Genomic DNA, 18,754 nt, shown 5'->3' on the forward strand with positions numbered 1-18,754 from the left:
GTTACCTTACGATTGATTTCAAAACTTTATCCGATTTTTATTTTACCACAAAATTTTTCAACATATGAGAGGTCACTCGGTGTGAAATATTAATTGGTATTTTTATAGCCATATATGTGACTCTTTTTCTTACGAATATGAGAGGTGTTATCAGGCTAAATATTATGATAGTAAGAGAGTATTTGACAGGACATTTGTTAACTATGTATGCGGGGTGATAATGGTTGCAGGTGATGTCAAGTATGGAAGTGTGTAAAGTAGATAATTAAACAGGTAAGACGAATAAAAGGAAGTGTTAAGAATAGGCGCAGAAATAAGTTTGATGAGGCACGAATGAATGTGGGTGAATCTGTATCTATATAGTTATGTCGTTTAGAAACTTTAGCAATGAAGAAGTATGGGGTGAATGGATAAATGAAAAAAAGGAGTTAATGAAGAAGTGCATGAGTTTGTTAATTTGAAATGAAAGGGGAAAATCATTCTGAAGAGAGATAAACATGTGCCGATAATTTAGAGATGGTTGAGGATTACGGGTTGGATAAGTATATTAAAGAAAGTTAAACTCGTGAGTGTAAGAACTGGAATAAACGAAAGTATGCCCAAATTCTGGAGTTTAGGGAGGCTATTTTGAAAGGGCCGATGAGGATAGCTGATAGTGTAGTAGATAGGAGTGTAAAAGCGAGTAATGGAAGAATACCATTAAAGGCCCAAGTACACTAACTCATAATTATAAATATCCGTGTTTGTGCAAGCATATCCTTTTTGAGTAGGTTTCATAGAGTGAATTTCAAGCACTCAATCAGACCCACTCACAAAGGATATGCCTTCACAAACATGGATATTGTACAATCATGATTGACTTTGTATTTGGGCCTTAGGGTAAGTGAAGTGTTTAAACAGGGAAATCTGTTTTGGAGAGATAGGTGTTATAGTGCTCAGTGATGTAGGTTAGTAATTGTTGAAGTAATAAGTGTTACAGGTGTGGGGACATAAGAATAATGAATGTAGACGGGCATTAGGTGCGCTTTTCCGGGTGTGGTGAGACTGGGCACCCTATTATATGTAGAACCAAACGAAAGTGGCGGGTGAGAGAAGCTCTTTTCTCAATGCATCGTATCTACATCAAAATACTTCGGACAGCATACCTTCAAGACCCCCCTCTGAAGATATGAAGCAGCATCTGACCTGCGGATTAACTGATTTAGCGTGCTAGACTAATCCGGCTTTTTTTTCCGAGACGAATTTGAGAATTATCTCAACCTTTTAACTCCTGGTCATTTCCATTTTTATAGCTGTAGTTCTCAGTTTACTGGAATTATTTGCAATCACAGTTTTATGTACAATTTGCTTCCCTCATGACAACCAAGTTATCTCTCTCTCTCTCTCTCTCTCTCTCTCTCTCTCTCTCTCACACACACACACACACACACACACACGCGCACACACACACACACACACACACATACATTTGCCATTGTAAGTACTGTCGATTGACTGTCTACTACTTATCCGAATCACTGCTTTATATACGGAGAGTTGAAGTACCAATTATAAACAAGGTTTGTTTGAAGTGACATTTATGGCTTTTGATGACACGATTGGAGTCCTAATCTTATAAGCTGAAAATTCATTCCTCAAGGGCTTAAGATATGAAAGGATAGATTGTGGGATTTAAATTTTGACCTAAGCTCTGGTCTATTTTCCGATAATCCGGTGTTATTCTTTTATCTAAAAGCTGATTTCATGGAATTATCAAGAAACTGACAGCTGTTGGATACCCTTCTCCTTTATGAATACTATGTCTTTGTATATATATTCTCATTGTTGATTCTAAATGATGTCCCGAATGGATGAAACTACTAACTCCAATCAAGTCTCTTGATTTTCCCTTCCTGGCTATACTACATATTTATGCTCATCACTTGTCAGATTTGTGATATATATATATATATATATATATATATATATGTATATTATTAAAGATTGAAAAATAAACCTTTTGAAGAAGACTGACGGAACGAGGCTTCTCCCCTTTAAGACCTTAATCCATCTTCTGTTTCAGGAATTCTCTAATCCACCCTGTCCAGGTAAAATGACCGAAATCGACAGATTTCCACACGATATATTCTGTGTCTCACCCGTCACTTTCGTTTGGTTTTACTTATAGTGAGTATAAAGAAGAGGATTATAAGTGGGATATGACTAAGCATATAGCAAGTGGACGTGGGGTTGATCGTACTAATGTTATTTACGGAAATTGTGGTTAGCATGGCATTATGCAAGGATATGCAAAGAGCAACTTGCCAAGTTTACTGCATGAGGTGTTAAATGGGCATGTTTGAGGAAGGGAAAGGTAAAGCGGCATATTTGGGATAATGATTTAATTAGTAAGAGAGTTCAGCTGCGTGAATCCTGAATGTGAGTAAATGTGATGTATGTTTGGGATTGATTATTCTTTGAAAAGGTGTGTGGTTTCATCTAATAGGATCTAAATGAAAGTATGAAAACCTTGAATAGGAAACTGGTAAGTGGTATGAAGGATTGCCTTGTCAAAGCAGAAAACACTTTGGATGAATTGCTTACGGAAATAAGTGAGACTTGGGGACACTTCAATAACGGGGCAGATGATATAGTGCAGGTATATTAGATGATAGGAATAGGGATGGAAATCGTAATAATACAATGTGAATGATAGCTATATGAAAGATTGATTGATTGTTTTGGAGTTCTCTGGCATCTATATAGAAGAGGCAAATGAGTTTATGAAAAGGCCATTTTCCCGGATATGAAGTCGGGTGAATGTTTGTGTGGGAATGGATGTGAAACGATTTGGCAAAGGGTGAAGGAATGTCAAAGATACGATTTCTTTGTATACAGTATTTAATTGTTGTTTTGCCTCGGAGTGCGAGAGGAAAAGAGGTAGATAGTGTAATGATTGTTTGTAGCGGGTAACCTTGACGATTGCTAGAGTTTCGTTTTCTAATTGCTTTCGGTGATTAAAGTCTTTTTGTGGAGTGTGTGGTGGTGAGTAGGGAGAATGTTGAAATGTTCAAATGTTTGACCCTTTTAAATGTTCATAAATGTTCGTTCCATATGCTTGTCACTTGCATGAACCAAGTGTAAGCACTCTGTTAGCTCGGTGAGAACACAGCTGATGGCGAGCAATAGCATGTCAATACTCAACTTACTTATGCGTAAACAAGTAGTGCCAATGCGTAAATAGTGCATATCTTGTGTGTAAATTGCACGAACAGTGTAAAAGAATGCATCACTGCGTACCACATGAAAGGCACATTCTGGGGGTAAAAAACTATTACAACTGTTAAAATAATTGAGGGTTCTTTTTTTTTTATTAGGTAGGTTTAGAAGGTAGGGAAGATCTTTACTGACGTTTATGACTTCTCTCTATCCACGAAATAATAGATTCTATAAATTTGACAAATTTATGAATGATTTAGAAATAATTGGAAAAAAAAGACGAAATCACAATCACATACTTTCATAAATTCATTTTTAGTGTCTACATCTGCTTACCTTAAAAGTTTCTTCCAGGTATCATTGCACGAGGGTAAAAGGGAGAAAGGGGGAAAAGATGTAGACAAAAAATAAGCAGGAGGTATCATTGCACTCGTAATAAGCAAAATGATTGTCATCATTTATCTACACATTTAAAAGTTTTAAATAGGAACAAAAAGAAGATTAAGTAGCTCCAAGAAACAAAACAAAGGCCATTCGAGGCAAAAGCAACCAAGCCCTAAAATGGGTAATGGTCCACTTTGTATCAAAACAGGCTTTTGGGCCAAACGACTTAATTTGCATACTAACTAAATCGGGGCTTTAAGTATCTACAAGAGTGTTATACAGCGCCACGAGAAAAAGGCGGGATTTTAATGAACTAAAAGGGAAGCATTTTGAACCCTATTTAAAAAGCTTAATGCTTAATACGCATAATCTGGAAATGAGATTAAACCAAATCTGTGTTGTCACAAAGAGTCTTTTTATAACTCGGTCATGAGGTTAGTGTATCAATTAATAGAATGAATGCATCATTCGGTAATTAAGGAAATCACAACGTAGATTTTTATGCTTCGCGGATCTTAAAAAAAAACAAAATAATGTTTTTTTTTGCCAATCCCATCGAATTAAAAAAAGAAAAAAATTATTATTCCCATGTTATGTTTTATCCTCCTCCTTATCATCACTTATTCTTCATATTATTTTAAACCTATGTTACTTTGTGCGTTTTATATAAATAAAGCGTAATTGTCTTCATTATAGATTATCTGCATTATATTACATCTAATCTCTCTCTCTCTCTCTCTCTCTCTCTCTCTCTCTCTCTCTCTCTCGTATGGTGAGACTGGGCATCTTATTAGTGAGTGTAAGAAATAGGATTATCATTGTCATATGACTAGTCACATAGCAAGTGGATGTTAGGGTAGTCTTACTTATGCGATTTGGGAAATTGGGTCAGAATGGGCATTATGCAAGGATATGCAAAGAGCAACTTGCCAAGTTCATTGAATGAGGTGTAATGGGTATGTTTCAAGGGTATGTTGGAGGAAGGGATAGGAAAACGGGGATGTTCGGGATAATTATTCATTTAGCAAATGGGATCAGCTGGGTGAATCATGTGTGTGAAGTGAATGTAATGTACGTTTGGGATTGATTATTTCTTTAAAATCTGTGTGGTTTTACCTAATAGGATCTAAATGTAAGTATGAAAAACGCGAATATGAGACTCGTAAGTAGTATGAATATTATCTTGTCAAAGCAGAAAACAGTATGGATGAATTGATTATGGAAATAAGTGAGATTTGAGGACAACGATTACGGGTAGATGAGATAGTGCAGATATGTAGATAATAGGAATATGGATGTAAATTGTAATAATGCAATGTGAATGATAGCTATATGAAAGATTGATTACTTTATTTCGAGTTCTCTTTCATTCACATGAAAGAGGCAAATGACTTTATGAAAAGGCCCTATTCTCTAATATGAATGGGTAATAAAGAAGTTGGGTGAATGTTTGTGGAGAATAGATGTGAAAGAATTTGGCAAAGTAAGGGTGTAGGGATGTCAAAGTCACGATTTCATTTTATACCGTATTTAAGTTTTGTTTTGCCTCGGAGTGCGAGAGAGAGAAAGCGGTAGTTAGTGTAATGATTGTTTGTAGCGGGTAACCTTGACGATTGCTAGAGTTTCGTTTCCTAATTGCTTTCGGTGATTAAAGTCTTTTTGTGGAGTGTGTGGTGGTGAGTAGAGAGAATGTTGAAATGTTCAAATGTTTGAGCCTTATAAATGTTCATAAATGTTCGTTCCATGGTCTTGTCACTTGTATGAACCAAGTGTAACCATTCTAAGAGCTCGGTGAGAACATAGCCGATGGTGAGTATCAGTGTCAATACTTAACTTACTTATGCGTAAACAAGTAGTGCCAATGCGTAAATAGTGCACAACTTGTGTGTACATTGCACGAACAGTGTAAAAGAATGCATTAGTGCGTACCACATGAAAGGCACATTCTGGGGGTAAAAAACTATTACAACTGTTAAAATAATTGAGTTCTTATTTTTTTTTTTCCTTTTTTTTTTTATTAGGTAGGTTTAGAAGGTAGGGAAGATCTTTACTGACGTTTATGACTTCTCTATCCACCAAAATAATCAATTCTATAAATTTGACAAATTTATGAATGATTTAGAAATAATTGCAAAAAAAAAACGAAATCGCAATCACATTATTACGTAAATTCATTTTTAGTGTCTACATCTGCTTACCTTGAAAGTTTCTTCCAGGTAACATTGCACGGGGGAAAAAGGGAGAAAGGGGAAAAGATGTAGACAAAGAAGAAGAAGCAGGTATCATTGCACTCGTAATAAGCAAAATGATTGTCATCATTTATCTACACATTTAAAAGTTTTAAATAGAAACAAAAAGAAGATTAAGTAGCTCCAAGAAACAAAACAAAGGCCATTCGAGGCAAAAGCAACCAAGCCCTAAAATGGGTAATGGTCCACTTTGTATCAAAACAGGCTTTTGGGCCAAACGACTTAATTTGCATACTAACTAAATCGGGGCTTTAAGTATCTACAAGAGTGTTATACAGCGCCACGAGAGAAAGGTGTGATTTTAAAGAACTAAAAGGGAAGAATTTTGAACCCTATTTAAAAAGCTTAATGCTTAATACGCATAATCTGGAAATGAGATTAAACCAAATCTGTGTTGTCACAAAGAGTCTTTTTATAACTAGGTCATGAGGTTAGTGCATCAACTAATAGAATGAATGGCCTCTTTCTTTAAATAAGGAAATCACAACGTAGATTTTTATGCTTTGCGGATCATAAAAAAAAAAAGATAATGTTTTTTTGCCAATCCCATCTGATTAAAAAAGAAAAATTATTATTCCCATGTTATATGTTTTATCCTCCTCCTTATCATCACTTATTCTTCATTTATTTTAAACCTATGTTACTTTGTGCGTTTTATATAAATAAAGCGTAATTTTCTCCATTATAGATTATCTGCATTATATTACATCTAATCTAATCTCTCTCTCTCTCTCTCTCTCTCTCTCTCTCTCTCTCTCTCTCATTTTATTATTGTCCTTATTATAGAACATATCGATCATACCTTAATGCATGTTTGTTTTTTTTATTTACAGAATTCAGAACGCATTTGTTGTCTGGAGGGTCTTCATTTTGACAAGAGATCTTCCAAAGTAAGTAAAACCATTACTGTTTTCGGTTTTTATTGTCGGTTCTTTTTCGATACCATAATAATGATGTTACGTCTATCTGTGAAGTTAGAAGTGTATTACATTGTGCATGTAAGTCTGTATGTTTGTTTATTATCTAGACATTGCAAACGTGGAGAAAAGGATTTTGAGGAGGTTTTGTAAATAAGGTGATAACCGTCTCGACGTTGTTCGTTTGGGGGAGAAATTGCCTTTCAGATGTCAGGTTTTCTCGTTCCAGTTGTCAGTTCTTTTTCCAGTTTTCAGCTTTTTATTTTAGTTGTCAATTTCACTTGTTTCAGCTGTCAATTTTCATTATATTTCAGGTTTTCAGTTTTTTTTTTTTCTTTTTTTTTTTAATGCACTCGTTATGAAGGTTGAATATTTCTTTAATGTAAGCTATTTGTAACTTTGTCGTACTGGTGTTCGTCATTAGGTGATGGTTATCGTTAGTAATACCGAATGCTGATAGAAATACTACTGTAATTAAAATCGCATCGTCACGCTAAGAAATAATGTCCATAGAAGTTTGTAGGCTAAATGAGAACTTTTATACTTTAAAATATTTTACCTTTTCTTTGTAATATTTTATCATTTTCAGGGCATGCATTAGAATATTATTTTCATGTTTCTCTTTTCGTTATGTTCATTAAATCCGCCAACAAATACAGCTTGTGAAAGCTTTAACAAATTTTATGTTTTTGAAATCTGACCATTTCATATCCATTATCAGATTAAATAACAGATTCAACATGAATATTAAAACGAACCTTTTATAGAATAGATATTGCAGGTATTGCGTAGTAAATCACATAAACCAAACAATAAAAAGATTTAGTTTACCTTTTTTTAAATTGTGAATATAACACTCGACTAACAAGATAGAAATGAAAAAAATTATGTAACATCCAAGTAAACTGATTGACAAAAGCGCACTTATTAATCATGAATTGAAATGTTAGATAACGTACTTGACAATATAGATTATGAATAACTGACTTAAATATTGACTTGGTTAATATTCTTATTACATAGTTCTTTAGCATGTCCAAACTATTGATATTTACTTACTTTTACTTTTACTTTTTTACCTTTGGGGGTTTATTTCTCGCCCTCCATCAGACACTAAGAGTCTGTTCAGGCGGGCCTTGATGTGTGAAAATAAATTCTTTTCAGTTTATATTTTGCTCTGTATCTTTTCAGTATTCGCTCGCATTTGTATTCACGCTTAATAGTTTTCTGATCACTATTATAACACTTTCCAAAGAGATAGGTCTTCAGGTTTTTCTTGAAAGCTGCCACATTTTTTCTATTCTTGACATCAAGTGGAAGGTCGTTGAAGAGTCTTGGTGCAGCATAACAAAAAGTTCTTCCTCCTATTGCATGATTCACACTAATTTCGAATAGTCTATATGGGTCATCAGCATGTCTTAACTCTTACAGCAGCGTTAGTAGCTTGAGGGTAGGGGACCAAGCAATCACGAAGATATTTATGCTTATCACTTGTAATCGATAAACGTAATTCCAGAAGCATAACTCTTTTGAAGATGGACTCCCTCAAGTATTAGGTGCTTTCCATTTTAGTTCACATTCCCACCTTTTAATTTACAACGCATAACATTAACCGATAGACAGATTGAATAAATAGATAAAAATAAGTTTTCCAGGATATTTAATCTATTTTTCCATAAGATATGTCCTGATGAAACTAAGGTTATTTCTATTGTTAATGTAATTATAAAAATAAATATTTCCCGGAAAAGTATTACTTCGAGTCTTCTTGCTAAGAGGTACTTACAATTTGTTGGAGGTATATTGTACAAACTGCAGTTATTCCTTTTCCGAGAGGCTTCGTAAGATATGTGTATATTGTATTAGTTTTGATGAGGAAAACATTTAGTTATACATCGTATAAGAATTGATAAGAAATCTTTAATTCAAAATACGATGAAAGGAAAATGACAGGTGTGAGAAAGATGTGCATCTGATTGATAATCTAACAGAGAATTGAAATTTTGCAAATATAAGATGTAACGTACCGTGTAAGATAATAATTTTGAATTATTACAGTACAAAACCAATGTACTGTGTTAGACCGTATTTGAAATGGTGGACTATATGGAAACGTTTTTTTTTTTTTTTCAAAAGCTAACCATCTCTTACAAATAAGTTTAAATGAGAAACTAATTTTTTACAATAGGAAACCCATATGATTTCAGTTGACAGAAATGCATAAGAATGTCTTTTCTCGATATTTGACGTATTGGTTGTTTTAAATTTTTGTTTTTTTTATATATATAAAAAGGTATTTTTGTATTGTTCTAGATATTTATAAATTTTTATTTGTCTAGATATTTATCAGTATTTATTATTCCAGATATTTATCTATAAATAATTCAATTATACTTATAAGCTGTTTTTGAATAAGCTATGGAAAAAAACGAAATATTTGGAATGTTTTGTGAAATATAGATAAAAAAAAAAAAAAACATTCCTTTGTTTTAGACTTTCCTTTCTGGCTTGTCCCATAGGCCATTAAGTATGCAGAGTGAGTCCGACGGTTCCTTTCATACTAACATCATCTCTCTCTCTCTCTCTCTCTCTCTCTCTCTCTCTCTCTCGTACTGTTGGTTTGAATAATCAGTTCGAGGCTAGAACACACACACAGACATATATATATATATATATATATATCATATATGGTATATATATATGTATATATATAGTATATATATATATGTATATATATAGTATATATATATGTATATATGTATATATATATAGTATATATAAATGTATATATGTATATATATATATAATGTGTGTGTACATATGTAATTGCATTAGGATTTGCGTATACATATGTATGTTCTTATTAAAAATTTAATAATTTACTATAATACAAATTGCTGTGATGTTTTAATGACAATTCCACATTGAATATGTATGTATGTATATATATATATATATATATATATATACAGTATATACATATAAAATTACTTTTGACTGCAAAGCTAAAAGGAAAACAGTGTGTTGACTATGTGTGTCTGTGAGAGAGAGAGAAAAAGACAGAATGATGATGATGACGATGATGAGGGTATGAAAGGAAATTTCACCAAATATATATAAAAAATATACATTGAATTTGTTTCCGAATGATATTAAACATATCACCTTAACTTAGTAATACTGGCAAATACTATCATTGATGCTCTCCTTTATCGCTGTCAGCTTCCGTGATGCTGCCAAACACTACATTGTAAATATAAAACCCAAGAGCCCGTGCTGGCATACAGCCAGCAATAGTCCATCACGTAATATATTATTAATAATTCTTTTTGAAAGGCTGTATTTTCAGTAATCTCTTATTCAATAATCACGAGAGCGGACCTGTGTTTCAAAGTATGATTTCAGTTTGTTTTATTTTACTGTGCGTATTTGTAGTGAATAATTCACTGTTGAATAAAACTGTTCTTCACTAAATTTCAGCATTATGAAATTGTTCAATAAGACATTTATATTGTTGATTGAAATAGTGATTATTATTTGTGTATCCAATAAATTATAAAATAGAGAAAATAACATCATGGTAATTTCTGTGTTCTTTATAATGAGCAATTTTAACGCGATCACTTAATCTGAAAATAGTTTAGACCTTGATAAGTGGGTCTTGTTAGGGGTTTTGTTAGTATTGCATTATTGCAATGAATTTTTTTTTTTTTTTTTTTTTTTTTTTTTTTTTTGCCTGAATATTTATTAATAACCTTACAATATCTCTCGGGTTGTTGTGGCCTGATTTTTAATGTCTCTGCCTAGTGATTTCCAGACAGGGATTCAAGTCCTGATCAGACTTGTTAGTTCCTTTAGTGCCTGCAATCTTACCATCCTTATGAGATAAGATTGGGAGTTTTAGGGGAGCCTATAGAATCTGCTGAGTCATCAGTAGCCATTGCCTGGCCCTCCCTGGTCCTAGTTTGGGTGGAGATGGGGCTTGGTCACTGATCATATGATATATGGTCAGTCTCTATGGCATTGTCCTGCTTAATAGATCCATGTGTCACACACACATACACACACACACCCTCTTCATAAATAGCCAGAAGCAACAGATTACCACGCATCCTCTCACATATCCACACATTCCCTCTCCTACCCACATAATATTCCTCCCTTGCACCCACATCTTCCCCCACGCTTAGATACCCACACTTGTTTTATTGTGTTCAATAAGTGATTCCATCGAGTTGAGGGGAGAGAGAGAGAGAGAGGAGAGAGAGAGAGAGAGAGAGAGAGAGAGAGAGAGAGATTCTATTTAGGAATTTGGGCTACATAAGATCATTCCACAATCTGGTCACAGTTGGAATAAAATTTCTAGAATACTGGGAAAATCTGAATGGAAAGGATGGTCAGAATTATGACAAATCTTATTCATAAAGAACTAACTGAGCGACGGCGTCAGATTAATATCTAGAACAGGAATAAGAAATTTAATATACCTCAAGTTGTTTGTTCATCAAGGTATGTGTGTATTTCTGTGTACAGTCATATCTTATAAGGTACATACAATGAGAGAGAGAGAGAGAGAGAGAGAGAGAGAGAAGAGAGAGAGAGAATTTTTCTTTATTTCAAAATGAGAGAAAACATCACCAACTACACATGTCATTGTAGGAATGCATCCAAATATTTCGTATTCAGTCTTCTCAAGCGGACCCTTTTATCTCTTTTAATGGTGAATTAAGAATGTTGTGGGTGGACGGGATTGAGTTGGAAGGCGCACTGAGAAGGATATCTTGATTTGGAATAATCAAGGAGATTCGAATCCTATATATTGGCAACTTGATATCCTATTAACTGAGTCAACCTCAGAGAGAGAGAGAGAGAGAGAGAGAGAGAGAGAGAGAGAATTCTCCCGATTATTTTCGTTTACATATTTGAGTTTGTCATGTTGTCTTCTACGTGGGACGTGGGTCTTTCGTGCATCAAATATTCAGTTTGAAACAAAGAATATTTCTCCTGAAGTTGACTGTTTGGAATTTCAATCAAGTTGTAGACATTTTTCCCTCATTTCTTGGACACTCATTCTCTTTTTTGCAATTTTTGATGATCATGTCTCCCTTCGTTTATTATTATTATTATTATTATTATTATTATTATTATTATTAAGCTACAACCCTAGTTGGAAAAACAGAATGCTATAAGCCCAGGGGCTCCAACAGGGAAAATAACCCAGTAAGGAAAGGAAACAAGGTAAAAATAGATATTTTAAGAATAATATTAAAATCAATACTTCCTAAATAAACTTTAAAAACTTTAACAAAACAGGAAGAAAAAATTAGAAAGAATAGTGTACCCGAGTGTTTTGTGGAATTTCCTGGATGCGATTTTATCAAACTTATTTTTTTCCAAAGAATTTTGTTAATTTATATCTTGCCAACAGAAATAACTGTACACTAAAATACATTTCCATAAAAAGCGCTAGTATGTAAATATATGTGTTGTATTACTACTTGGTTTCTCCCTGTCCCTAGGGTAAGGGAGAGGGAGTAGTCAGAACATGGTGAGAGGTGGTACCCGGAGAGGAAAGGAGGGGGAAAGAGTGGGAAGGATTGAATCTGTATGTTTACATATCTAGATATTTAACCATCATTTTTGATGGGTCACATACGCTATTATCTAAATAGTATGTCTCGCCCCTGTACGATTTTGGTTTTGAAATTACTTGAAATTATTGCAAACATTGTTCAAATGCAATACCGATGGAGACAATATTCCAGGGATATTAAAGTCTCCGAGATGCTGCTTGAGATACAAGAACTAAAATGAATTTCACAAGAAGCCGGCCAATATAAGGCAAGGGGGGGAAGGGGGTTTTGCAACAGTCAGATCCTCTCCCCCCCAGGGGGTCTTGCAATAGTCAGATCCTTCCCCCCCCCCCGGGGTGGGGGGGGGGGTGGTCTTGCAACAGTCAGATCCAGGTCATAATTTTCTTTTGATTAAACGCATTGGAGACTTCCTTGAAAAATGACGCTTGAAGTTTTTACAGTTCCAGATTTATGAAGAACTTCAAGTGTCATTTTTCAAATAAGTCTCCAATACGTTTAATTAAAGGAAGTCATGGCCAGGATCTGACTGTTGCAATAACCCTTATTGGAAACGTCCCTGTGTGGTAATCTGCCGAACCAGGGTTCGAGTGAGGAAAGGAAATAAGGAAATAACCTAAAGGAGAAGTTTGAGAACAATATCAACGATGTATACATTCCCTCCGGATTCAGTTGAAACAGAGAGTGGAATTAAACGATAGATATTTGGCACCTACCGTGTGCCTGAATAGTGATTTGAATTCTCTATAATAAAGAATTATAGGGTGTTGTTTTTTTATGCATTTTATTCTTCATGTTGCAGGCTGTATTGTCACTTTGCAATGTTCTCTTAGCCTCTGTGATGTGAGTTGATTGAACGGAATGATATGAGATGCTATAAGATATTTACAGTTAGAAAAAAATATTCTGCAAGATTTAGATAGTTATCTGTTTACGTTAACTATATAATTTCAATGATTTAAAATATTTGATGAATGCTATATCCAATTCTTGGATAATTTACCTTTAAATCGTGTTACTTTGAGATTCTTTTATACGGTCGTTCATCTTTGGGAAGCGGTATTTTATCATGTTTGTAAGGTTTTATGCTTTTGTGGGGAATAAAGGTTGGACGACTATGCATCAATGTAAAGAAAAGATTACACAAAGAGAGAGAGAGAGAGAGAGAGAGAGAGAGAGAGAGAGAGAGAGAGAGAGGGAGGGAGAGAGAGAGGGAGGGAGGGAGAGAGAGGGAGGGAGGGAGAGAGGGAGAGAGAGAGAGAGAGAGAGAGAGAGAGAGAGAGAGAGAGAGAGATAATCTGATAATTTTTCAAAAAGTGGACGAAATGAAGATTAAAATCAGAAAATATACAAAAATATAACCAAACATGTTTTGAGCAAATAAATTAAAGGTGTATTTAGCTGCTCCAAATGAGACGAAAGAATCAGGTCACCATGTAGCTGTAATGAAAGACTCAAGACACTCAAACCTCCGCCCAAAGCCATAACAAAAATTAGTTTCATCTCTCTCCTTGGTTTCAAGTATGACTCTAATTGACCTATTTCTTGAGAGATTGCTTTCTGAGGGAGGAGGAGGAGGAGGAGGACATTTAAAGAGAAAAGGGACGAAATGGAAGGAATTAAAAGCATCCTACCTCGTACAAGGACCTTGAGGCTGAGGGAAAGAAGTTAGTAGAGTAGGTGCCGTGATTACGAGAAATAGCTCTCGGGCACTTTTAAGGGAAAGGCTTATCATTAAAGTTAAGATAACAACGTTGTGCGCAGGATATCATCAAGCTTAAGTTGCCTCTCTCTCTCTCTCTCTCTCTCTCTCTCTCTCTCTCTCTCTCTAAATTATCATTCATTAGGCATCCTTTTCTTGCATGCTAAGAGAAAAATAAGGGAATCCTTTCTTTTATCTGTTACGTACTTTTTTCTTTCCTTGGTATTCTCTCTCTCTCTCTCTCTCTCTCTCTCTCTCTCTCTCTCTCTCTCTCAATGAGACCAACATTTACAGCCAAAGCCACATATAGCGTGAATATTCGTTTAGTATCCAAATATCAGACTTTGTAACGTCAGTGTTAGTTAAATATCATCTGATTTTTAGCCTCTTTACAACATCAATAAAGTTGAGATATTGAACATGTTAAAAGAGGCATAGGAAGATGGACTCTTGATACAGGGTAATCAAGCAAGAGAAATGGATCGTGGAATGCTTTCGTAAGCAATTCATTGCAACATCATTTGGGCTTGAAATCTGGGGGTAAATTCTCTTTGAAAATTGCCGTTCCTTCCTCACAACCTAGGTCGAGGAATAATTATTTTTTTGAGTTTGCACAAAAGTGTGTAATATTTATGTCCTTAATTGTTCCATAACGAATGTGAAGCATTTTATTCTTTTTGCGAGTTTATGCATTTGCTTGAAGTTTTTAATTAATGAAGGTAAATAAATTTGAAGAAGTATTGAATTAAAAGCTGAAGGTCAGAGACGACTGACGAAATCTAAGAGGCCATTTGCGTCAATAGGCATATGAGGAGATGATGATGATGCTGATTTGTAATTACCAAGTCTCTTTTTGATAGGAATATTGAAGGAAATAAGATGGATTGGATTATTATCTCACTGTAAGTAGTTCAAAGAAATTGTTTTTATAATAAGGGGTTAATACAATTGCAGTAATTACTCAACACTAATGATTCGAGACCTAAGAAACATCAAATCTTTTGAAGTTTGAGTAAATTCGGTCCTAAAATAAGAATGAGACACCAACAAGAGACCAGGAAGAACGGCACTAGAATATAAGAAACAGAAGCTACAAATTCTAGATCAGTTGTATCCTATAATTTTGTGTCCTTTGCACTATGACACGTGAGGAAGAACAACAAATTCAACCTGTAAATGTGGAAATGGGAATCATTAATATTGGGATCTTTGTATACCTTCCTTTTAAAAATTTTGTATTAGTTGGGGATGTCTATATTTTTTTTTCATCTTCCATTGTTGATATATAATAACTTTTTAGTTCTTTTTCTATTCAAGACTCCAAATCGTGGATAATTTTATAAGCGTATGAAACTTTCAAAGTATGGAAGTTTAAATACGATTTATTTAAAAACTCACTTTATATTTTAGAGAAATACATAGTCTAGACTCTATAAGAAGGTTGGAACTCGTTATATGGTTATTTCCTTTTCAAAGTATCGAGTTTACTTGCCGAACATCGAACTATTTCTATCCAATTACATCCAGATATAAGACATTTGAACAGGTAGCTAAATAATTTTCTATTGTTTCTGTGACGTTGTGATCGAATTAATTTTTATATTTGACACATTACTCAGATTATATATCTTGCTGTACTACCGTGAATGGGGTTACATAATAAACTAGAGAATATTATTCGTGTTATATTTACAGCATTGAAATGAGCATATACTTTATACACTTTCACATGTGTATTTGTTCATGTATCTCTTTACATCTATATATATATATATATATATATATATATATATATATATATGTATGTTTATGTATATGTATATGTATATATGTATATGTATATATATACAAGTTATTTCTGAGTGTTGATACTTTAGCGTGGTGAAAGGGTTTGTATATCGCCATTATCAGCAACATCTGTACTATACCCTATCGACTCCTTCATGGCAATCCGGACGTTGTCTCCTACGTTGCCAAATGTCCTTCTCTGGAGTGTTTAATTAAAGGCCTACCGCTCCCGTTTATCCTTTTTAATCCCTGCGTCCGAATGTCTCCTGGGGCAATATACTGGACCTTTTGGGGGATTATCCCATACTACTTTGTGTCCGTATTTTCTAATCGATTTGTATTTGTGTGAATTTATCTACCTATACTCACAAATTCCATCTCGTAGAGGCTCTACCATTTGTTGATATATATAGTGTGTGCGTGTGTGTGTATATATATATATATATATATATATATATATATATATATATATATATATATATATTTGTATGTGAGAGAGAGATAGAGAGAGAGAGAGAGAGAGAGAGAATATATATATATATATATATATATATATATATATATATATATATATATATATTGAGAGAAAGAGACACCTGTGTAAATTCAGGCAGATAAACACAAAGTGTTATAAATATACATGGGTTACACGAAGAATTATCGACAGCAATTAAACTTATTATCTATACGTCGTATAGACGCCCAATTATGTTCATTAAGAGTATCCGTGATACTTCTTTTTATTATACCTTCTTCCTATCGACTTAGTTCTAGCTTTGCAATTTACTTTGAATATTTTTTGGGGGTTTTGGCATATTTTTATCTTCAAAGTATAAGATACTGTTGTTTGAGTGTCATACCTGATGAAAATATAAATTTGCGTTTCGAAGTCTCCCACCGTAACCAATCTGCAATGACCATCGTTGTGATATAACTCTCAGACATGAAAAAGGACATGTCTGAAGCCTTTAACTTGCAGTGAACTAGAAACGAAAATTTTTTTGTTTATATATATATATATATATATATATATATATATATATATATATATATATATATCATTGTGTTTGCGTGTTCTTTATAGGTGTGTCGAAAAATAAATGAATTTCTCTCTCTCTCTCTCTCTCTCTCTCTCTCTCTCTCTCTCTCTCTCTCTCTCTCTCTCTCTCTCTCTCTCTCTCTATGAGTAAACTTAATGAATCTCTATAATCGAATGATTATTTTCTGAATATAATTTAAAATGTAAATAACGTTTATCATCAAAGCCAAAAAAAATACCAAAGACTTCATGAACTCACCACCAGCTAAATCTCATCTTTCGTTTGGGCAATCTCTCTCTCTCTTTCGTTGAGGCAATCTCTTGCCTCATTAAAGGAAGGGTATTAAAAGAGACACTCGATACTGTATTAAGAAAGTCTTTGATAATAGGTAATCAGAAAAGAGAAATGCAATCCATTCAGCTTTTGCAAGCAAATCGTTTTGAATTTTTTAATTCTAATGTTTTAAATAATGGAAATTTTCTTTAGTGAGATATAATTCTTTTAATACAATTCGTTGCTCATTTGTTTCTCTTTAATCAGAAAAAGAAATTCATCCCATTGAGCTTTTGCAAGCAAATCGTTTTGATTTTTCAATTTATTTTTTCAAATAATTGGATTTTTCTTTATTTGAAATTTAATTCTTTCAGTATAAGTCGTTGCTCATTTGTCTCTCTTGTCAGGGGTAGCACTAGATTCCCGATTCTTAGGAATAGTTCATGTTTTATATTCAACTAATATTTTCGATACAAAGTCTACGGGCTTACTGTCACCTTTATATAAAGATCAAAAGAGATTATACATTTTTATTTGATTTCTCAGTAATTTAGATAGGTCAAAAGTTAAATAACCAAATTCTTTAAATTTCTTAATACATGGTTATACTACAATATTAAAGGCGTCTCTACCGCTCTTATGATGAGGTGGCCAAATTATAAAAAGAATTTTAATCGTAAATGAAGCATGTCCAATACAGGTATAGATTTTCTACATAAAATCATTTTTTAAATCCATCGGTTCAATCAGAATCCTTGAAATATGAACAAGAAATATTTATTGGTTAAGAGATGTGACATATTGCGAACGCCAATGAAACATTGATATATCAACTATTGACACGTGTAAAAGGAAAATGTATTTATTGTATCATAATTATTTTAGTCATGTGTTATTTAATCAGCAAGGTACAATATTTTCTTATTTCTTATTGATTTTATCCCCAATAATATGAACAAGCATAAAATCATTTTAGTTGTTTTACAGACTTTCTTCAAATGAAGTGGTGTATAAATGTGTTCTTATACAGTGATGAGAATTTACATGATAATAATGCATGTAAACCTTGTTTTTTATTAATATTGCTAGTGGGGAACAATATGTTTACACGGAGACCTATTTTTGTATTCCAGTTCCATTTCAAAATTCTTTATAAAAACAAAACATTCATTTAATTTATTTGTACAGTATATTCACCGGAAATTGGACGTTGCAAGTAATTGTTTTCGAAGAATAAAAGAAAAGGAATTGTTTAATTAACGTAATTCGTATACTGTGTCACGAATGCAGCAGACAAAATCGCATACAAAAAAAAAAAATTCTTTTAAAGCCAATACATTTATTAAGTTTATTCTCTATTCGAAAAGACTTTACTTCATTACCGGTCCCTTGTTTCCTTTATATCTTTAGTGTGTATATCCAGACGGCTTTATTTTCTATGTTTAGTTTGTATGGTTAAAATCTTAGTTCCCCACTGAATGTAGGAATAACATGATGGACTAGTTTTCCTCTGGTTATACCATTGAGAAAGAAAATAATATTCCTAAGTGAGACAGTTTATACAATGAAGAAACGATTCTTCGCTTTATTCTAAAATTAATATGAACAAGAA

General features: G+C 33.5%; 1 long non-coding RNA gene across 1 annotated transcript in view; it reads left to right on the forward strand.

Annotated features, from left to right (window-relative positions):
- The window catches only part of LOC137634922 (uncharacterized), a 619,823-nt gene that overhangs the window by 326,192 nt on the left and 274,877 nt on the right, over window positions 1-18,754 (forward strand). Inside the window, exon 3 of the long non-coding RNA XR_011042592.1 lies at window positions 6,665-6,721. This is a non-coding gene — a long non-coding RNA (uncharacterized lncRNA). The remainder of the gene's footprint in view (window positions 1-6,664; window positions 6,722-18,754) is intronic.

The sequence above is a fragment of the Palaemon carinicauda genome, chromosome 45, assembly GCF_036898095.1.
Source record: "Palaemon carinicauda isolate YSFRI2023 chromosome 45, ASM3689809v2, whole genome shotgun sequence".
Classification (NCBI taxonomy): domain Eukaryota; kingdom Metazoa; phylum Arthropoda; class Malacostraca; order Decapoda; family Palaemonidae; genus Palaemon; species Palaemon carinicauda.